Genomic DNA, 23704 nt, shown 5'->3' with positions numbered 1-23704 from the left:
ACAGATCCTGTCTATAACTAATAAGTTGTAGCTCATACCTCAGATATGTTTTTCCTACATCTTAAAGACGTGTGCAAGGGAGAAATATGCTCTGGATCTCCTGTGTAAATCCCAGTGCCAACCAGGTACCATGCTCTCTCCATGTGACCAGCATATGGCTATGGAGAGAAGGCCCTTTCCCAATGGAGGACTGCAATGGAGAGAAAATTCAGCAGAAACTCCAAACGAAATAACGATAACCATGAACCATCTTACTTCTTGTCTTCACACCAATATGAAAATAAATACCTCTAAAACAAAACTGCTAAATTTAATTACCAAGTTTTAAAAAAAGACTCCATTAATTCAATATTATCCAAACATGGGAGGGAAATAAGGAGTATTACGAAAATTCTTAAATGAGAAGGAAAAATTCAGTCCAGTTGTCTTGTGACACCATCAGTGGAAATGATATTCATTAGTTGTTGTTACCAAAAAGAGGATGTTACGAACCTGACATAAAGACAGATTTTGAAAATTTAGTCCTTGAGACATCACATATGCGTACGGCTGACACTACGTAAACTAACTAGTACGATGACTGTCAAATTCAGGTCTAACAAATATATATAAATTCAAATCAAACTAAAAATTGAGTGAGAGCTTATTCTATGTCAGAACTTACTCTGTCTCACCCCACAGAAGATGTTCTCATATCCAATAACTCACTGAATCCTTGACATAACTTTGGGGGGGTAGGTATTTTTTTTAATATTTTAATTTTATTGGAGTATCGTTGATTTACAATGTTGTTAGTTTCAGGTGTACAGCAAAGTGATTCAGTTATACGCATACATGTATTCATTCTTTTTTAGATTCTTTTCTCATATAGGTTATCACAGAATATTGAGTAGAGTTCCCTGTGCTGTACAGTATGTCCTTGTTGGTTATCTATCTCATATATAATAGTGTGTATATGTTGAGCCCAAGCTCCTGATGTATCCCTCCCCTCCACGTTTCCCCCTTGGTAAACATAAAGTTTGTTTTTGATATCTGTAAGTCTGTTTCTGTTTTGTAAATAAGTTCATTTGTATCTTTTTAAAATTAGATTCCACATATGACTGATATCATGATACTTGTCTTTGTCTGACTTACTTTACTTAGTATGATAATCTCTAGGTCCATCCATGTTGCTGCAAATGGCATTATTTCATTCTTTTTTATGACTGAGTAATAGTCCATTGTATTATATATATGTACCACATCTTCTTTATCCATTCCTTTGTTGATGGACATTTAGGTTGCTTCCATGTCTTGGCTATTGTAAACAGTGCTGCAATGAACATTGGGGTGCATGTATCCTTTCGGATTATGGTTTTCTCCGGATACACATGCCCAGGAGTGGGATTGCTGGATCATATGGTAATTCTTTTTTTTTTTTAAAGATTTCTTTATTATTTATTTATTTTATTTTATTTATTTTTGGCTGCGTCGTGTCTTAATTGCGGCAGGCGGTCTTCTCTCTAGTTGTAACTTGCGGGTTTTCTCTCTCTAGTTGTGGTGCGCGGGCTCCAGGGTGCATGGACTCTGTAGTTGTGGCATGCGAATTCCAGAGCGCGTGGGCTCTGTAGTTTGTGGCACGCAGGTCTCTCTAGTTGAGGCGCGCAAGCTCAGTAGTTGCAGCACATGGGCTTTGTTGCCCCGCGGCATGTGGGATCTTAGTTCCCTGACCAGGAATCGAACCCGCGTCCCCTGCATTGGAAGGCAGATTCTTTACCACTGGACCACCAGGGAAGTCCCGTGGATCATATGGTAGTTCTATTTTAAGTTTTTTAAGGAACCTCCATACTGTTCTCCATAGTGGTTGTACCAATTTACATTCCCACCAATGTCAGGTAGATATTATTATTCTCATTTTGCAGAGGAGAAAACTGAACCTAAAAGACACTGTAGCCTTGCCTGGGTCACTCAGGTACTAAGTGTCAACAACAGGACTGGAACCTGGGCCCTCAAGTTCTGAGACCAACGACGTTCCTTTATAAATACTATTAGTGAGGTTTTCTTTTCTGTTCCTTACTGTCAACAATGTCAACGTTAATTAAAATGCCTTTTGACAGAACACTGATATCTTGACCAGGTTATTCTATTTGCCCACATAGAACATCTGTATTTAAACTGTTTTTATAGCGATGGAACTTTTCTTTGGTTTTATCTAAGTAAGAGAAGCAAATGGGGAGAAAAGAGAGAAAAAAAAAGACTAAAAAGAGATCAAACAAGAAATAATAAGCATCATTTAGGGGTTCCTTTTCTATTCCATATATCTTTTTCTAAATTCAAGTCAATTAAACTTAGCCACTCGTTTTTGTGCCGACGTGTGCCAGACACCGATCGAAGCACCAAAAGGGTCCCTACGCTCAAAAATCTCGTAATCTAGCAGAAGAGCCAGACCTGCAAATAAAAAATGACTAAATAATTTCATGAGTATTAGAGTAAAAAAATTACATGGCAATACAGAGGAAGAAGGGAATTAATGCATCTTCTGGGAAAGGGGTTGTGGCGGGAGGGTTCTGCTGAGGTGGTAGCATCTGGCAGAGGAATGGGAACCGGCCGGGAAGAAGAGAATTACAAGCAGAAGCATTAATGGAAAGATATGGGCCCTACCCTACCACCTGCATTGATAGAGAAAAAACTACAGAGAGACATCTCAGAGCATGGGGTGATCAAATGTACACAGGAGGTAAGCAGAAAAGGAGACAAAGGTGGTTCCAAGGTTTCTTGCTTGGGTCATAAAAAAGAAAAAAAAAGCCATTAGGAATGCCGTAGGAACTATTGCAGGAGAAGCAGACATAAGGAGAAAATCATGAATAGTATCTGGGACATGGTGAACTCCAGATGCTGTAAGAGATTCCATGAGGCTTAAGAAAATAAGCCACTCAAGTTTAGAGGAGTGATGGGGTTCACAGATCTGAGGATAGTCCCTCAGGGAGTTTACAGAAGTATCACTTGTTTACCATTCTTGGTTCAATTTCTTAGAAATGAACAGAGGGCTGAAGAAGTCTGCATCAAAAGAAAAAACACTGACTTGTGGTGAAAGCCCTGGAGTTTCAGAAAACAGTATACCACGGCTCTCTTATTTATAGCAGTTCTGATCAAAACAGAGAGAGATGATCAGCAAAGGTCCTATTCATACACTTGTGGGACTATAGATCTATAGACAGAATAAATAACAATTAGGAGACTTTCAAACACAGCTGTTCCCAGTGCTGGCTCTTCCTGCAGCAAGGGGAGGGCTGCTGCCTGCTCTCAGCCGCAAGCACCAATGCCCATGGAGCGCTCCCGCAGATTTGGGTGTTCTAGCTACTCGGGAAATCCTGCCTGTCTTCAAAATGAGAAAAACAAGAGTAGGAACCCATGAGGTTACTTCCTCAAGTTAAATGGAGAAATCATCAAAAGCATCCTCTAACCCACATTCCTTTTTAGACTAAAAGAAAAGGCAATAAACTAGGGGTGTTTACCTCTGAAGAGCCTGTTCTAGGTCCTGGGAGAGAAGACACACCAGGCGCATTCTGGCTGGGAGAACACAATCTGAACTAAGGGTCACGTGACTCTTCTGCATCCTTGGGCGAATGACCTCCTAGGATACATCTCCATCTGTAAAGAGAGGCCTCCTAAGAGCTCACCTGGAGGGTCTGGGAGAAGCTTGGACAGACAGCCCAGGTCACCTGTAGGCACCACACAGACGCACAGCAGCCATCCCCTCACTCCCTCTGGGGTTAAGCAGGAAGCAGCCCCCTTCCTCTCAAGAAGCCCCCATGTCAGGAAGGAGAGTGCATTCTCCTCCCTTTAAGTTTCGGGAGGACTGGGCTTGCCCACTCCCCCAAGATTCGGGGATGGTGGGGATTCCTCCTGCCCAGGACAGGAGACCGGGAAGGAGGAAGGGTCCACGTTCCCTGGTCAGAAAAACACATCAACGGCCACCAGAGCAAGAGGAAATGCTGGCAGTCGTATCTGTGCAATGAGGAACCAGAAGGAAAGAGCCGATGGCTGCAGTTCAGTAGGGTGAGATTTGGGAGGCTCTTTTCTAAAGTTAAGCAAGACTACAAAGTGAGTCTGCACCCGCGTGTCTGATGACTTTATCAAGCTGCTCTGTGTCCCGCCTTTCTTCTCAGGAGCCTTTTCTGGATTTGGAAATTTTATCTTTATGGTGCAGTACACCACGATTTTCAGGAGCCTACACATCTCATCCCAGATCTATCTAGACACCCGGAGGTGACTCCTCACAAAGGGCAGGTCTCCCCTGGTCCCATTCCCATCCCCCTGGCTCTCCTAACCCTAACCCTCAGCATTTAAATGTGCTCAAGCCTCTCCACCCGTCCTCAAAAATCCAGCTCCCCAAACCATTCACCACTAATCCTGAGAAATTTTCTGAACTCCAGCCCCTATTTTTTCACCTCCTACTCACCCCTCAACCTGTCACTCATTGAAATGGATGTTTACCAAGGCCACCCACAACCTCCAAGATACTGGATGCAAGAGGGGTTTCTGAGTCCTGTCTTATTTGATAATCACAACGATGGCATCACCGGTCTGCTGAGCACTTCTTATATGTCACCTACGACCCTCCATACTGTGCGGACTTTATCTCATCTCCACTACAAGTCGATGAAGGAGGTTTTACAAGCTGCCTGTCTCTGTGTTTTCTCCTCCCTCCTTTGGTCTCCATTTGGGGCTGCTCTTGGCTGGGGCCCCTTAAACACTGATGTCCCCCAGGCTCTATACTGGGTTCTTCATCCCTGGGGTGCTCTCATCCAGCTCCTGGCCTCAATTATTATGCACAGAAATCACAACCTGTCCCTCTGGCCAGGCTACTGACTGGTCTCTCCAACTGGTCCACTGTCACCCTCACAGATGTCTCACGGTTAATGTGTCCACGGAGACCTCAGCTCCTCCCCCCTACCCGAATTAGGTCCTTCCTGTGCTCTCCCGGCATCCTGCACAGCCTCCTTCCTCGCCCTGACCACCCCACGCTGTAGTTGCCAGATCTCTGCCTATCCTGAGAACTATCGCTGTTCCCGGGGCCTAGCACTGGGCTAGCGTGCAATAAGTGCTCACTCGGTGATTATGAAATTAATTAACACGGAGCCACAGAGCCTTGGGCCAGGCAGGTAACCTCCCTGGACCTCAGCGTCCTCACCTGGAAAATGACAGCAATGAATCAGGGGCACAGAAGGGTGTTAAGTTACATCCTGCAAGCTGCCCTTCCAAAAGGGTCCGTAGTCAAATAAGCTGAGACATTCTGCATGTCCCCCTCTCGCCATTAGAGAGCACAGTGAGAGCTCTGACAATCTTTTGTTGTTGTTTAAATAAGGGTCTCCCAAACTCATTTGACCACAGAATCTTCTTTTCCTGGAGTGTCTCAGACCCTCCGGAGTGAGTAGTGTACACGCTTTAGCAAATACTAGACCAGTGATTCTCAATGGGGAGCAATTTTGCCCCCAGATGACACTTGGCAAAGTCTGGAGACATTTTTAGTTCTCACAAAGGGGTGGGGGGTAGGGGGAGAGGTGCTCCTGACATCTAGTGGGTAGAGACCAGGGATGCTGTTCAACACCCTGCAATGCACAGGACACAAAGAATTATCAGCCCCAAATGTTTATGGTGCCCGGGCTGAGAAACCCTGAGCTAGACTGCTCTTTATCATCTGGGTCCCTTCCAGCTCTAAAACTGCTGACGCTACTGAGCCACAGAAACATACGAAGACGCTTCACATGGAGATAATGGGACATCCCATTTAGAACAGAGCCTGGACAAAGATGCATTCCTTTTAAACTGACAAATAGGGTTTGATCAAAATGTTCACCAACCATTCCTGGCCATTTTCATTTATGTCTTCAACTGTTTATTTCACATGTGTATTTTCAATTTGTGCATTTTGTCAATATTTTATTTGCACTATACTAGTAGTATTACGTGATGGGGCAATAATTGGAAAAATCACTTTGGTTACTTACTATAACAAGTAAAGCAAAATTAAAGAGAAATGTGACAGCTGACAACCCATTGTGCAATCAAATGTCTTGTAAACATTCTGTGAAGGATCTACCCTGTTCTGTCTTGAAGAATAACTTAAGTAGTGCAAAAAGGAATGACTTTAATATGTCATTTTAGCTAAAAAAAAATTTCTCTGCATCTAAATTTCATTTGCTTCAGGAAAGAAGGAAAAGAAAAAACAAATTGCTTTAATTTTACGTACATCGAAGGATAAAATGAATAACTACCAAAGAGCAATTTCACATGGATTTTTTTCAGCTGCCCCCCCCCATTTTTCCCTCACCTTGAAAAGTTTTTGAGTATAAATTATTTTGTTTGCTAGAATGAAAATCTGATCATGATAGTAAAGCAAGATTCATCCCCAAGCAGTTTCAGAGAGTATTTTAAAATATTATTTAATTTATTCTTCTAAAGAAAATCTTTGCAGTTAAATAATCATATAATAGTAATAATAAGTTTTACAATGGTTAACATTTATTGAGCACTTGGGAAGTGCCAGGCAAGTGCTTTTCACACATGATCTCATTCTCATACTCACAGGAACACCTAGAAATAGATACTATTATCAACCCCATTTTACAGAAGGGGGAAACTGAGGTTCAAGAAAGGGAATTATTCCCCAAAGTGACATTTGCTAGGAACCTAACAAAAGAGCCAGTCCTCACATGTGTCTGATTCTAGAGTATTTGATTTTATGAATAATAGGCCTTGTTTTGTCTGTTTGTGAGCAATTCAAAGCTACGCAAGCAGAAATGTCAGCTATCATGAAGAATCAGCAAAAGACTTAATTCTGATGGGCATGGCAGTAACGTTTAGACATCCTAAATGAAGAGAGTGATCGAAAGAAAATAATTTTAACTGTTTTCATGCAGACACTCTCCCTGTAAATTGTTAGCATTTGAAACATTTAGTTCATAGAACTGACAGCAAATATGGCCAACTTTTTTGTTTTGTGAACTGGAAACAGTCACCTGGAAAGCAGACAGGATTGCTTTAGAAAACATCTGATGGTTCCTCAAAAAAATTAAACATAGATTTACCATCTGACCCATCAATTCCACACCTAGGTATACAGCCAAAGAGAAATGAAAACAACTGTCCACACAAAAAACTGCACACAAGTTTTCATAGCAGCATTTTTCATAATAGCCAAAAGGTGAAAAGAACCCACATGTCCATCAACTAATAAGTGGACAAAGCGTGGTAGATCCATACAATGGAATATTATTCAGCCATAAAAAAATAACGAAGTACTAATACTACATGCTATAACATGGAAGAACTTTGAAAACATTCTGCTTAAGTAAAAAAAAGCCAGTGGCAAAAGACCACATATTGTATGATTCCATTTATATGAACGGTCCAGAACAAGCAAATTCAAAGAGATAGAAAGTAAATCAGTGGTTGCCAGGGCTAGTAGTGGCTGCCAGGGCTAGTAGTGGCTGCCGATGGGCAAGGTGTTTCTTTCTGGGGAGATGAAAATGTTTTGGAATTAGATAGTGGTGATGGTTGCACAACTGTGAATATACTAAGAACCAATAAATTGCACACTTTAAAAGGGTGTATTTTACATTATGTGAATTACATCCCAATAAAAAAGCAGATTGGATAACTGCAATAAACAAAATAAACAATAAGCTCATGTTTAAAACTTGAATTGGCTCAGACAAATATGTGTACCAACAGGATTTTGGAATTTTAAGTGGACATGCTGATTAACCATAATGACTTAGGTCATTCATAGGGGAAAAAAAAAGCCCTGTAGATTTAAATTCCATATACATGAAATATAGCTGAATAAAATCTGAAATTCTGACCTAGAGGTATCTTCTAATACCTATTATCACGGTTACTCCCAGTCACTGACGTACACTGAGCAAGGCTGGTAAACGACACTCCACCCAACAACTAGAAACAGCAGTGACCATTACAGAGCTGGGGATTGGCAGGGTGGGGCGGGGGGAGTGTGGAATCTATCGTCCTCCCTTCATGCCAATGACCCTTAACTGGCACAGACAATCAGAGGCTGACAGTGGGTTGTGGAAAAGTTGATTTTCTCATACAGCTGACAGTTCCAAAGACTAGAATGCTAAAATTCTAGACTTCTACTTTAGATTTCACTCTTTTTGTTAAAGATATTAAATGACGTAAGAGCACTTTGTATTCATTTAAATACAAGGAAAAAAAAATTTGTCCTGACAGGTCCAACTGGAAATCATTAAAAGAGATGGGTCCTAGAGAATCTGGTTTTTGGTATTTTCTAAGTAAGCCACAAAAACTAAGGCTAAACTCAGGAGACTTTCCTGTAACTCCATTATTCTACTTAACTCAATTTAAAGGTTTAGATGATTCAAGTAGTATAGGTCTACACTCTATAGTCTTCATCTAACAGCCTCTGTGTTTGTTCATTTATTCTGCAAATGTTTCTTGAGCACCTACTATGAGCCAGGCACCAGGCCTAGTGCTAGGGACACAAAGATGAATAAAAACAGAGATTATCTCTGCACTAGAGGGTTCTCGGCCAGTGGGCAAGACCGTCATCAATCAAATAATAAAATACACATATAAAAGTGTGCATTGAACATTACTGATTTAGAAATTATATAAATTCTAGGAAAGCTGAATCTTATAGTAACTATTAGGATTCTCCAAGCTTTATGTTATTCACTGTCATGCAAGGGAATCTTATTTTATTAAAATAAGATATTAGACTTTAAATTTTTATTGCATTAATTTTTATTTTTATTATTTTTATTATTACATGTAATTTTTATTACATTACTTGGGAAAATCACCTTGATCTGGATGTGCTTATAGACCCTAGAGGGTTCCGGAAAGTGTAAAATTAAGAAAAGCAAATGCTGCCATATAGAATATATAAACAATAAAGAGTATATCCATTCATATATTTCAATAAAAAAGATTCATCAAGAAGGGTTGCAAGTTGGATGTTAAATTAAACAGCTACAGTTTGAAGTTAACAGCAGCCTATAAAACCAAAGTCAGATGCTAAGTGACATTAGTGAAAATGGCAGACTAGGACGCTCTAAAAGTCCATTCCTGCACAAAAAATAAACTGGCAAAACTGTCTAAATCAACTTTTTTTTGGCACTGTGGAAACAACCAAGAGATTGCAAAAACCAGGGGAACACTTAATCAATAAAAAACAGCTGAATCTCAGGAGCAACAGTCAGCTTTGTGGTATTATAACTTGCCCTGTTCTCATCCTCCACTCCCCAGCTAAGTGGAGGCGGGGGAACCTAGAAGCCAACAGCCCACATTCCCAGTTCACATACCATTACCAGAAGAAGCAGAACAGAGCTTATTCGGAAAGAATTGTGGTTGTTTGTTTTGATCTGGTTGTTTGGCTCAGCTCAGAGGGCTTGCCTCAATCTCTCCTAACTGAAACTCTAACAGTATTAAGGTGGCAACCCTGGGCTTTTGTCAAAAACACTTAAATGCAAATATATTTGCTGCTGTTGCCTAGGAGCAATGGATAATGGTTGAGGTAAACAATAAATGAACCAAAAAGCTTGGGAAGAAAGGCTGGGGGATGAGACGCTTTGGCAAATAAGGGCTTTGAAAAAGACCAGACATATTCCTGGGAATCTAGGCAGGTACGTGCGTACATGCTCAGGAAAGGCCCCCAAGAGCCCAAAACTGTCACCTCTGGCTAACCTTCAGGTTCTGTGCAATCAGGAAGTGAAGGCTAGGACAGAGTTGCCAATTTCAGTCTGATCTGAACTAGCTGACCACTAAGCTAACAAAATAGAGACATCAGAAGCCACACATGACAAAGAATATCAACTTTGGGCTTCCCTGGTGGTGCAGTGGTTGAGAATCTGCCTGCCAATGCAGGGGACACGGGTTCGAGCCCTGGTCTGGGAAGATCCCACATGCCGCAGAGCAACTAGGCCCGTGAGCCACAACTACTGAGCCTGCGCGTCTGGAGCCTGTGCTCCGCAACAAGAGAGGCCGCGACAGTGAGAGGCCCGCACACCACGATGAAGAGTGGCCCCTGCTTGCCGCAACTAGAGAAAGCCCTCACACAGAAACGAAGACCCAACACAGCCAAAAATAAATAAATAAATTTTTAAAAAGAATATCAACTTCCCAAAATTAGTACAGAAAAGTCACTGAGCAAACAACAGGAACCACAACAAGCAGCAACAAACCCTGGGGTGTGGAACCTTATTTCCAGAATTGCCACATTAAAATATTAAAAATATCCAGTTTTCAACAACAAAAAATTACACAGCGTGCAAAGAAACAAGAAAGTGTGGCCCATATACAGGAAGAAAAAAGGCAACTAATAGAAACTGTCCCTGAGGAGGCCTCACATTGGACTTATGAGAGAAAGACTTTAAATCAATTATTTTAAATATGGTCAAAGAGCTGAAGGGAATCCTGTACAAAGGACTCGAGGAAATCATGAGAATGATGTCTCATCAAATAGAGATTATCAACAAATAGATAGAAATGATTTTTTTTTTTAAAAAAAGAAGCCAAATAGAAATTCTGGATTTCAAAAGTACTATCACTGAACTGAAATTTCCATGAGAGGGGCTCACTAGCAGATTTGAGCAGGCAGAAGAAAGAATCCACAAACATGAAAATAAGTCAACTGATACGATCCAGTCTGAAGAGCAGAAGGAAAAAAGAATGAAGAAAAATGAACAGAGACTAAGAGACCTCTGGGACACCACTAGTCATAGAACATGTGCATGATGAGAATCCCAGAACAAGAAGAAAGACAGGAGGACAGAGGAATAGTTAAAGAAATAACGGCTGAAAACTCCCCAAATTTGATGAAAAATAAGAACTGATGTTTACTCAAGGGCAAAACTAACAGAAGTGGTTGTATGAGACGACTGAACCAAGCCACTGGGCATTTCTGACACAGGAAGAGTGAGAGTTTAATAGAAGAGAATGCCTTGTGAATGAAAATCCAGTGAGAGGTGAGTGGTGTGGTAGGTCTAAAAGCACTCCACGCTAAATATCCTCCAGATAATGAGAGGAAGCGGCAGAGAGAAACCCGGGCCTCCATCCACGGCCCTTCCCTCTCCCTGCCCTCCTACCCCTTTTGTAGCTGTGAGCTGCTATTTCTGGGGTCTCCCCCACTCCTCACAGCCAGACTGCCCCATGCCTCCTGCAGACCTCCCCCAGACCTCCCCCCACAACTGCCACATCACCAGGGTGGGGGGCAGCCACTGTTATGGACCAAGACTGTCATCTCCCTTTGACGAGGAAGTCTGACTGCTGTGACCAGCAGAGAAGTCCAACACAACCCACATTTCAATCACTGGTTGGAGGAGGGGGCAGGAAGTGAGCTTATTTTGAGCACTTACAATATTTTATTATACTTAGTGATCATTTAAATTCACTCTTAGAAAAAGGTTGTTATATTTTAAATATTTATTACGAAAGGGTTACTGTTTTCTCCAGTGAACACTTTTCTACTTTTATGGCAGGTATCAATAGGGAAATCAGGGTTCCTTATGCAAAATTTTGCCTCCAGAAGCTTTTTGTTTGTCCAAAGTATTAATGGATGCCCTGATAAAGGAGGAATGAGAGAGAGATTGTCTTCAATTAAACCCTGTACTTTACTTCTTTTTGAGGTAGCATATTTAGCTGTCTCTAAAAGATTATTTTTCCCTAAAATATAATATTTTTGTTTTAATTATCATGAGTTAAGAAAAGATTCTGTGTCCATTCAAAGATGGAATGTTTCATTTGCCTGTTGCCAATTATGATCTTTCTATTGACAGAAATATACCTTCAGGATATATTTCTTGTTTTTAATTTGAAGTATAGTTGATTTACAATATTGTGTTAGTTTCAGATGTACAGAAAAGTGAATCAGTTATACACATTTTTTTTTCAGGTTCTTTTCCATTATAGGTTATTACAAGATATTGAATATTGTTCCCTGTGCTATACAGTAAATCCTTGCTATTTGTCTGTTTTATATATAGTGGCTTCCATCTATTAATCTCATACTCCTAATTTATCCCTTACCCCTTTCCCCTTTGGTAACCATAAGTTTGTTTTCTATGTCTATGGGTCTGTTTCTATTTTGTAAATAAATTCAACTGTATTATTTTTTAGACTCCACATATAAGTGGTATCATATAATATTTGTCTTTCTCTGTCTGACTGACTCCACTCAGTATGATATCTCTTGAAGAAATCAAATTGGATTCATTCCAGGGTCACAAGTATGGTTCAACACATGCAAATCAGTCAATGTGATACACCACATCAACAAAAGAAAAGACAAAAATCAGAGGATCATCTCAATAGATGCAGAAAAAGCCTTTGGCAAAATTCAACATCCATTCATGAAAAAAACTCTTACCAAAGTGGGTGTAGAGGGAACATAGCTCAACATAATAAAAGCCATTTATTACAAACCCACAGCTAATATAATACCCAACGGTGAAAAGCTGAAGGCTTTTCCACTAAATTCTGGAACAAGACAAGGATGCCCTCTCTCACTACTTCTATTCAACATAGTATTGGAAGTCCTAGCCACAGCAATCAGACAAGAAAAAGAAACAAAAGGTATCCAAATTGGAAGGCAAGAGGTAAAATTGTCATTATATGCAGATGACATGATACTCTATATAGAAAACCCTAAAGACACCACACAAAAACTATTAGAACTGATAAATGAATTCAGCAAGGTAGCAAGATACAAGATTAAGACACAGAAATCTGTTGCGTTTCTTTACAATAACAGTGAAATATCAGGAAGTAAAAAAAAAATTCTGTTTAAAATCACATCATAAAAATAAAACACCTAGGAATAAATCTACCTAAGGAGGTAAAAGACCTATATACTGAGAACTATTAAACACTGATAAAGGAAATTGAAGAAGATTTTAAAGAAATGGAAAGATATCCCATACTCTTGGATTGAAAGAATTAACATTGTTAAAATGGTCATACCACCCAAAGCAATCTACGGATTTAATGCAATCCCTATCAAATTACCCATGACATTTTTCATAGAAATAGGATGAATAATCCTAAAATTTACATGGAACCATAAAAGATCCAGAATTGCCAAAGCAATCCTGAGGGAAAAAACAAAGCTGGAAGCATACCATACCCTCCCACACTTCAATACTACAAAGCTACAGTAATCAAAAAAGCATGATACTGGCACAAAAACAGACATATGGATCAATGGAACAGAACAGAGAGCCCAGAAATAAACCCACACACCTACGGTCAATTAATCTTCAACAAAGACAGTCACTTCAACAAGTGGTGTTGGGAAAGCTAGACAGCCTCATGTAAATCAATGAAGGTAGAACACCCCCTCACACTGTATACAAAATAAGATAATCTCTTGAAGAAAAGAGACAGGACCCAAATAAACAAAATAAGAAATGAAAGAGGAGAAATAACAATCGATACCACAGAAACACAAAAAATCATAAGAAAATACTATGAACAGTTATATGCCAAAAAATTGGACAGCCTAGAAGAAATGGACAAGTTTCTAGAAACATACAGCCTGCCAAACCTGAGTCAAGAAGAAACAGATAATTTAAGCAGTCTGATCACTAGAAGTGACACAGAATCTGTAATTTTTAAAACTCCCTGCAAAAAAAGTCCAGGAATGGATTGCTTCACTGGGGAATTCTACCAAACGTACAAAGAAGAACTTATACCAATCCTTCTCAAACTCTTCCAAAAGACTGAAGAGGATAGAACACTCCCAAAGTTATTCTATGAAGCCACTATCACCCTGATACCAAAACCAGACAAAGACACTACAAAAAAAGAAAATTACAGGCCAGTATCTTTGATGAATATAGATGCAAAAATCCTCAACAAAATATCAGCAAACTGAATCCAACAACACATGAAAAGAATCATACTCCATGATCAAGTAGGATATATTTCAATAGTACCTAATACCATAATTGCTAAGCCCTCTGTTAAACACATTGTACTATTAACACATACATGCATAGGAAGATTAATTACCCAAATGTGGTCTCATTCATAGCCATATTTGGTGGCACTAGAAGATCTTAGGAATGATTTCTTTTGACAAAGAAAGTAACATTTTATGACAGTTAAGAGACAGAATGCATTATCAAAGAAAGTTCCATCCAGTGAGAAATGCATGAAAAGATTTCAAATCTTTAAAGTTCCCATTTTTAGACCATTTTAAAATTTCACAATTGCCTTAAAGTTTTGAGGGGGGTTATATGCTTAAAATAGGTTTGATTTCTATTACAAACTCTGAATTGCAGTGCTGAATTCTGAACACCAAAATTCTGCCTGAATAAGTTTTAACATAACAAAAACTGCAGAGTCAAATTCTAGCAGTAAAGATTCTACTTTGCAGGAATTAATTTTAAAAGTTCATAACTATTAAAAACCATAAAATTTCCTCTACCCTGCCACAGATTAAAAACAGCTTTTGTTGTATCATAATTCTTTTTAAATAATTGCATGCAACTCTCTCTTTTTTTTTTTTTTTTGGTCCTGCTAAAAACACGTATAACTCAACCAAACTACTAAAATCAAAGCATCTTCAACTTTCGTTTTTCCCACAACTACCAGTTTCTTGGATGAGATTCTTCCACACAGCTATCTTAATATTTCCTGTGTTCTTACTTAAGGAGACTGTATTTCTATTTAGACCTTTTATAATCCAATTCTGTCTTCATGATTGCCTGTTTAATAGAAAGGGGCAATAGTAAAGATCATGCTAAAATGATCTGCACCTGTCTTTAGAAAACATTTTTGCACTTGTATATAAAAATGAATAGTGATGTTCTGGGAATTTAGAACCTTGTCCTTTCAAAGTTGACATCACATTTTTCTAAAATACAGGTGGCAATACATCTCCTGCTTTTCTCATCCACATCCTCACCCGGGCTTTGAAGAATTCTGAAAGCCTGGTGAAACAGGATCTCCTCTCAGGGAAATCCGGATGCTGTTTTCCTCAAAAGATTGTTCTCAGCTCCTGTGTTCAATGATCTTACCACTTACTAGATTTCATCAGCTTGCCAAGAATGGGTATGAGAATCACCAATTCACAATTTGCCATTAAGCAGGTAAATGATCTTTCCAATACATCAGGTACTCTACCCCTTGGTCACTTTACTTAAAGCTTTTTTTTTTTTTTTTTTTTTTTTTGGATAAAGGCAGATGATTAAGTTAAAAATAAAACAATCCACTTGGGTTATCATTTTAAAGAAAGATTCTCTACAAAGGCAACTTCATTCTGGAATGGTCCATTTATAAAGATACGATTAAAATAGCTGACTAGCATCTCTCTACCTACCAGGTAGCAGGTGTTTGTTGCTAAAAACACATACATAAGAAGCAGAGGACCTGGTCTCCTGCCCTTGGAGAAGTTTACCATATGGGCTAGATCCGCAAATAAAGTACATAATGCTTAAAGATGCTTTTAAGTCAAAATGTTAAGCACTTCTTTTTATGGTTTTGATCTGTTCTGTCCTTCTGGATGAAATTCCTAATTCAAACTTTAATTGAAGGTGAGATATAATTGATATCATTTTAATGGAAGATACCACATACTAAATTTCTTCCAAGTGGCAAGGACAAAGGAAAACTATAAATGTGGGATAACTAAAAACATATTTATAGATTATGACTTGATGCTGAGGAATTAATATTCAAAATATTTTACTGTATTCTCATTTAGTAGTGGTTATAATACAATGGTTATCAATACAGTAAACTATTTTTTTTCATAGTATTTGAGGAACTGGGTGGCCTCTGGTTAAATGAGAAGTAAATCTAGTTTTAAAATAAATAAAAACCCCACACAAGCACTGCCACTCCTGCATATGTGGGCATGTTCTCCACAGAAGGCTGGCCCCTCTCTACCCCACAAATAGCTAAGCCAGAGTGCAAGAGCCACTTACAAGTATCAAAGCGCTTGCTTTCTTGCTTTCTTGCTCTCTCTCTGTTATCTACATACGTACTTTTTAACTTTGGATTGATCTTTCTAGTGGTTTAGATTCTCAATAAATAGAAGTTTATCACATATTCATATTAAATAATAAAATTAACTTATATTTATGTGGAATATTCTAGGGGTGAATACAAAGCTATGTCATATCATCTATTAAAGAAGAAAAATATACAAGGATTAACAGCATATGTAATAAACACTGTTTTAAAAAGTGAAGTGATATTCTAAAGCCAAGAAGTAATTTCCTCACTAGCCTTCTGAACAAGGACCCTTTCTGGAATCTAATCGAGTGATTCCAGTATCTGTGGCCACATTTCCCTGCTACAACATGGAAGAATTTTACAGACAATAAAGTAACAAAACTACAAACAGTACCATTAATAAAACATTATGGAAAAATTCTTTTAATTTGTTTAAAAACACACAGGCTCTTTGCCTCATTGATTTTTTTACCCACAGAAGCAGTGAGGAAAAAAAAGTTGCATTGGTTGGCAAGAGCATATTCTGGTAATTAAATTTTAGGTAGATGCTATATATATGGTATGAGTTATTTTATAATTTGAATGAATTTTCAATTGCTTTGCTTATTTTTATGCCACAGCTGCCAGAAAATACCATTCTGAAGTCCATATTCACATGATCTTTGCAATGAGGATTCCCTGGAATGGACACTTATTCATATGCTGCTACCTAGGGTGACTCTTCCTTACTCTCAGGGAAGCACTTTCAGGAAAACAGATGCCCACCCCACCAGACTCCAAAAAAGGTCAGTCGTAAAACATCCATATTTCCTGTAAGCGAACTATACAAGCCACAGAATTAACACCCTAAAGGAAGGCTAAACATTAAAGAGCCAAACATATAACTTTAAAAGTCAGAAAAACAGCAAAGAAAAAGAAATAATAAGGATAAAGGAAGTAATAAAAATAAAAGCAGAAATTAATGAAACAGAAAAGGGATACAATAGAGCAATAGAGAAGATCAACAAAGCCACAAGTTGGTTTTTGAAAAAAAATATGAAACTGATAAACCACGGGCAAGCCTGATCGAGGAAAAAGAAAGAACAAATAAACAATACTAGTAATGAAAAGAAGGACATAACTACAGACACAGGGGATTGTAAAAAGGTGAGAGAATATGATGAATATTATGTCAATAAATTTGAAAACTTAGGCAAAATGGACAAATTCCTAAAATCACATAACCAAACACCATAAAAACAATGCAGTGCCTGGACTTCAAAGTAGTTACTTGTATATATATAAAGGCACTGTCAAAGCCCAGAAAAACAAAACAAGCCCCAGAAACTCGACTGCACTATTTCTCATTAAACTGTTTTTTAGGAATTGAAATTTTGGCTCCAAATGACTGAGTTCAGGTTTTTGGTTCAAAGGAATAAAACTAAAAATTTCAACTAGAATATTTCATATCTATAATGATTCATAAGTGCTCAAATGTAAGAATGCTGTCCATATCTTTTTAAACAATTGACCTAATCCAGAGTCTTCCCATAGTATTTCTATTTAACTTTTGGGATTAGTTAATAAAAGTTTATATATGTTGCCAAGAGTTAAGTGATAAAGGATTCAATAACTTTCTGGAACTTGACTGAATGACCCTTGTACTTCTGTATTTAATATTAACTTTGAGCTGCCATATAACTGCCGTATTCCAGTGCTATGTAAGTGCAAGAACAATAAAGTCAAAGCATTCTACAGATAGAAGAGATCGCCACCCTTCACTTTACGTATGACAAATCTGAGACCCACTGAGGTGAAGTAAGTTGCCAGGTTGTTACGTTAGCCTAGTCTTTTTCCTCCAACACGAAGCCATGATTCTGTACTCTGTACTCTGTGGAACATAATTCTGCCCCATCACCTTCACTACTAAGGTAATACAAAGCTGTTGCTAAAGCCCCAGCATGCATCTCTCTGTGACACAGTGTCTAGAATGAGCACAGCCATTAGAGGTAAGGGGAGTTGTCATACTTTATCCAGAAAGACAAAAAAATTCCATTATTTTAACATCTCTCTCCTTCTACCCTTCTGGTTGAAATGCCTTGTTGATTGTAAAGTTCATGGTGACAATTTGCCCCTCCCTATAGTAACCTGGAACAATCTCGTCATCTTATTTTAGTTTCTCAGATTAAGGGTATGAATTGAATCTGAGTTGAACAGTCCGCCTCTGATTCTGCAGTCATACAGAAGTTGTGTGTCAGATTCTAACACACAAAGATGTAAAGGAGACTATTCAGGCAATCATCCAAATTTTTTTCTACATAATGCTAAAATTTCAAATGATCAGACATTTGAATGATTCGTATAAGAAAACAGAAATTTGGCATTATGGAATCCAAATAACAAGACGCAGTTTTCCCTTTTGCATAAGTTCCCAAAGTGACAGCTACAATGTCCCTTATGCTCCATGCTCAGCTTCCAAGAGACCTCGCCTCTCCCCCATCAAGAAGTAGTCGCGGACTTCCCTGGTAGCGCAGTGGTTAAGAATCCGCCTGCCAATGCAGGGGACGCGGGATCGAGCCCTGGTTGGGGAAGATCCCACATGCCGCGGAGCAACTAAGCCCGTGCGCCACAACTACTGAGACTGTGCTCTAGAGCCCGCGAGCCACAACTACTGAGCCCACGTGCCACAACTACTGAAGCCCGCGCGCCTAAAGCCCGTGCTCTGCAACAAGAGAAGCCACTGCAATCAGAAGCCCGCGCACTGCAAAACAGAGTAGTCCCCTCTCGACACAACTAGAGAAAGCCCAGGCGCAGCAACAAAGACCCAACGCAGCCATTAATTAATTAATTAATTAATTAATTTTAAAAAAAGAAGTGGTCTCTTCCCCTCTCCCTGAATCTGGGCCAGCCGATGATTCACTTGTAACTAAAAGAATGCAGCACAAGTGACTCACCATGACATCTGAGGCTAGGTCACACAAGACCGTGCAGCTTCCACCTGGTTCTTTTGGGAGACTTTCTCTGGGGGACATTCGACCACCTGAGACCACCACGTTGGAAAGGCCTCATGTAGGCACTCTTGCGGACAGTCCCAGCTGAGCCCAACCTCCCGTTATCCCCACCAAGGTGCTCACATGTGACGAAGAGAAGCATGTTGGCAGGGACCCTCCAGCCTCTGCCCCAGTGGTTTTGAGTCACCTGCCATTCACGTCTTCCCAAGTTGCGGCCTCAGACACCAGAAAGCAAAGATGAGCCATCCCTGATGTGTCCTGTCCAATTTGCTGACCCAAAGAATCCATGATCATAATAAAACGGTCATTGTTCCATGCCACTAAGTGTAAGGTGGTTTGTTAAACAGTTGCAGGTAACCGGAAGGGTGTGTTGTGGCCAAAGAACGAAAAACTAAAAAAACCTGAAAACGCTACATGACTGCTGAGCCTAGTTACAGGACTAATTCTTACATTTGTTAGCGAGGTAGACAGACCAGAAGGTCAAAAAGATCCTTCAGACCTGACCCTAACTGAAAGGAAGATCAGCCCTCTGGGACACAGAGGATGTATGTCCTTCACAAAACAGGACCGTATCCTATGCACATCCGGATTGTGAAGAACAGAAAAGGCCTAAGTACCAGGAAAAGGCTGGGCTGGGGAAGGAAGAGCCTTTTATAGCTCTTTCCAGCGTAGCTATCTCATTCTCCAGTCACTGCCAGGCAACCTCCTAAGGAAACTGTGAGTCTCCAAGGGGCTCCTGAGACAAAGAACACAGGCAAGGGGAGAAGAGGTAGATACAGGACACACAAGTTGTCCCTTAACCCTTTGAGGTACAAGATGGCACATGGCTATTGTCTGACCACAAGAGAGAGAAGAAAGCCTAAGATATAATTACCAGACAGACATGAACACCAAAGAGGGGGAAAAAGTATTTTAACTATCTTTACCTTTTATCCTTCAAAATTCTTGTTGACAATATAATTACTTTTAAGTCTCTTTAGGTAATTTGTGTCAAAATAATTCCACACAGTCATCATCAACCGTTTGGATTTTTCCTCTAAATAAAAAGATCTGATAGAGTTCTATGAAGCACATTCATGAGATGCCACAGTACCACTGACTCTTTATATGGATGGTATTAATTTTCTTCTTTTAGGTTCTTCTCTTTAACATACTGGATGTTCTTGGTGGAAATTTTTTACTGGAGTTTTGGCAATAGCAAATTCAAATGCCAATCTGCAGAATATATTTTTCCATCAGAAATAGTTCAGGGAGAGACTACTTCCCTCTTAACCACTCCTCCACCTTACAGACCATTTTTCTTACTTCAAAGCCCCAGGAAAGATACTTTCAGGAGATGAGAAATTAGTTCTCTACAGAAACCAGCAAAACCTAGAACCCAAAAAAGGACATTTTGTTGATGAAGACATGAGAGAAACAACTAGCTTAAAAGCAAAATATTGGGTTATTCCTTGTCTTAAAAAGCTGAATAATCTTATATTCCATATTCTCCGTTCTTCCCCAAATTTGTCTATTCCGAGTATGGCAGGTTTACTGAGTCATCTGTACCTCTGTTAATTCCGGTGCCATAGTATTAAAATAGGCTATGATCTGCAAAAATACAAAACAAAACAAAACAAAAAACCAACAAGCCATTCAGTCAGACCAAAACACAACAAGGAACGCTCTTCGAGATTATAGGGCCCTACTAAGCATGCTTTGATTTAATTAATTAATAATAATGGGACTATTTTAGATGCTGTGAATTACTTCCTGAGGTCTGAGCAGGTTGGGCCTGGATTTTCCTCATGATATTTGTTGCATCCCCTGCTGCGGAGTGCAGGCTGCATGGGTGACCTTCCTCTTCTCTCCAGCCTTTCACAAATCTGCAAGTGGTACCCGGGTGAGCACAGAGTGGGCACTGTCCCTCCCCTACAGCAAACCTGGCCTGACCCAATAGTGTCCAAATAACCTTTTCAGAAATAATCGGTTTCCCAAGTTCAAATGATGAATTTAAAAGGAAAAACAGCATAAACAGAATAAATCAATGGGAAGCAATTTCCTAATGACAGAGATGAAACACTACCTGAATAAAAAGAGGAAAAAGTCATAAAATTAAGGGAAAATATTAGAGCAGCAAACAAACCTACCTACACAACCAGAGAATATGTTTAAACTTCAGGGAATTAACTGTTTCCAATGCCTTGAAAACCTATGAATTATGGAGCATGGAAAACTCTAACACGAAACGCTCACTAAAAAATTTCAGCGATTCTCACAGCAAATACGTGCTGACTTTCTCTGTGTCAGGGTTTGGCTAAATAGCGGCATAAAGTGAATGAATGTGTGGACATTATTACTCAGAACTCTCACCTTAAAAATAAAAAAAGCAAGGTTGAGAATAACATGGAGATTACAATGAAGTCTTAAGCAACTTGTAGGCCTTGAATCAAAGCATTAACCTCATAGAGAAAAGAACGTTCACTATGCATTGTTTGGTTTATTTTATTTTTTCTTTACCACATTATAGGAGATATGTTTTAATTGATTTATTCTAACATCCACTAATACAGCTTTTATAAGCAGATGAAGTCTTTGTTCCCCTAAATCAAAAGTATTGTGTTACAAAATTAAGGGATTTTTTTGAATTTAACTTTAAATCTTTAAACCACACATATCCTCTGAATCCTGTAACAGGAAGACTCTCTAACAAACTCTGTAAGAATTTTTAATCATTCATTTCTACTATCGTGTAATTTCGTGAAAACTAAGATTTATCAAACTCTATTCAAAAAATACAGATACCCACATATTTTAACCCAGTAAAATTAGACCACCAAAAGGGAAAAAACTTGAAAATTCAATTTTAATTTATCATGTAAGTACACTAATATTTTAATTAATAAGTTCACAATTAAATTCAATATACTAAGTCTACTAATGGGTGAACTTAAGGAATATATTTTTTGAAACCTTGTCTTTCTTCCAGATAACAATAGTGCTTAAGAAAATTCAGATGAATTAATATGCTTCTCCCTAATTCCTCCCCTCACTGTTAATATATATTTCTCCATATACAAAATGCACTTTATTACCCTCATGAAAACTTTACGGACTATATTAGAGTCGCCTTAATTTTCTCTCCAATGACTTTCTCCACTCACAACTAAAACAATTTCTCATAAGGAATGGCACACACCAGAAGTTCTACATTAAACAAGAAGAAAGAAAAAGTTGAATATCGATGAAATACAAATTGAATTGTATTTGTAGTTACCAAATTTAAAACATTATGACAATACATACTACGGTTGTTAAAGATTCCTGGTATCAGAGGAATCTGGCAAGTCATACATCATAGGGTACTGAAGAAAACATTTTAAAAAAGAAAAACACTAATGCAGCCTCTGTGTTTCCATAATCGAAATATGAGTCTTCTTTTACTTTTTTTAACAGGAACAAAATTTACAGGCAGATCACTTTTACTTCCCCAAAATAAATCTCTAAACCCAGCACCTCAAGCATTCTATTAAAAAATGATTATGAGGGGTTTTTTTTAGCAACACACTGTCATAAAAATGACTTCATGAAAGCTAAGTTTTATACATATACATATATACACACAAATAATTTATATATTCATATTCTATTAAGTAAGTGGATTTAATTTCCCATTCTCAAAGCAAAGTCACTTTACATTTCACAAAACCTTTGGCTAAATTTAAACATTTGTTGTCCCTTACAGCCAAATTAAAATGATATGATATCAAGCAAACATACAAGAAAGCAATAAACCATTAAAATATAAATTTATACGCTTATTAGTCATAACAGAATCTCAGCAATAACCTGATAATGTGATTAAGAAAAATTTAATACCACATCCCATACGAGGAAGTGATCCTACTTTCTAGGTGAAGACACGAGTAAACCCACAGGAGAAGCTTACAGTATCAAAGACATAGCACAGCCCTACAATCAAAATTCAACCAATGAGTGAGAAGTGCCCCTAGACAAGGGCTGGGCTGGCTAACCAAGAGGAGGGGAAGGGTATTTCCAGAATAGGACACAGAATACAAGACTAAAGGGATGTAAAGTGGCTGCAGTCCGTGAGACCCCGTCTGGCTAGAATGGGGGTTGGCAAGAAGCAGGAAGGGATCCTGGAGAAACACCACGGATAAAAAGCGGGGGTGGTCCTGAAAACCAAGGTGAAGGCCAGGGCTCCCATCTAAAAGCAAAGAGCATCCACAGAACTGTTGAGTAAGAAGTTTACAAAGTAGTGTTATGGAGCATTCATCTGGAAACTATCTGGAAAAAGATGTGGGGGAAAGGGAGAGGAACAGGACGAAGGGAGATTAATCCTTGTAATGGTCCAAGCATATGGGGACATGAGCCTGGTACCATTATCAGAAATGATGGAACAGATACGGGGGATAATGAGAACACGTCAGCCGGTAGGAGGAGCCCATCTGCTTACACCAGCATCTCAAGAGGGGTTTTATTTGGATGGTTGATTTGGTTTGGTTAGGAAGCACCTTTTTATAGATCTAACTAGGATTCCTCTCCGTCATTACTTATCCAGTATTGTGCATTAATAATTTTTTAAAGCAAAGAAAGCAGAATAACGCAGGGGAGAGCACCTGGTCTCAGTCAGGAGCCCACAAGTCTATTTTTGGCTTTTTGAGCAATGCTGCTCATCACCTTGTACAACCAAAGGGGTCTCAGTTCCCTTCGAGGAAAAATGGCAGAGCAAA

At 38.9% G+C, this 23704-nt stretch overlaps 1 protein-coding gene across 4 annotated transcripts in view; it reads right to left on the bottom strand.

Moving 5' to 3' along the window:
- The window catches only part of PLCL2 (phospholipase C like 2), a 198342-nt gene that overhangs the window by 146345 nt on the left and 28293 nt on the right, over window positions 1-23704 (bottom strand). The window lies entirely within an intron of this gene.

The sequence above is a fragment of the Eubalaena glacialis genome, chromosome 6 (genome assembly GCF_028564815.1).
Source record: "Eubalaena glacialis isolate mEubGla1 chromosome 6, mEubGla1.1.hap2.+ XY, whole genome shotgun sequence".
In the NCBI taxonomy this organism is placed as follows: domain Eukaryota; kingdom Metazoa; phylum Chordata; class Mammalia; order Artiodactyla; family Balaenidae; genus Eubalaena; species Eubalaena glacialis.
This window is presented reverse-complemented; position numbering and strand designations above follow the sequence as displayed.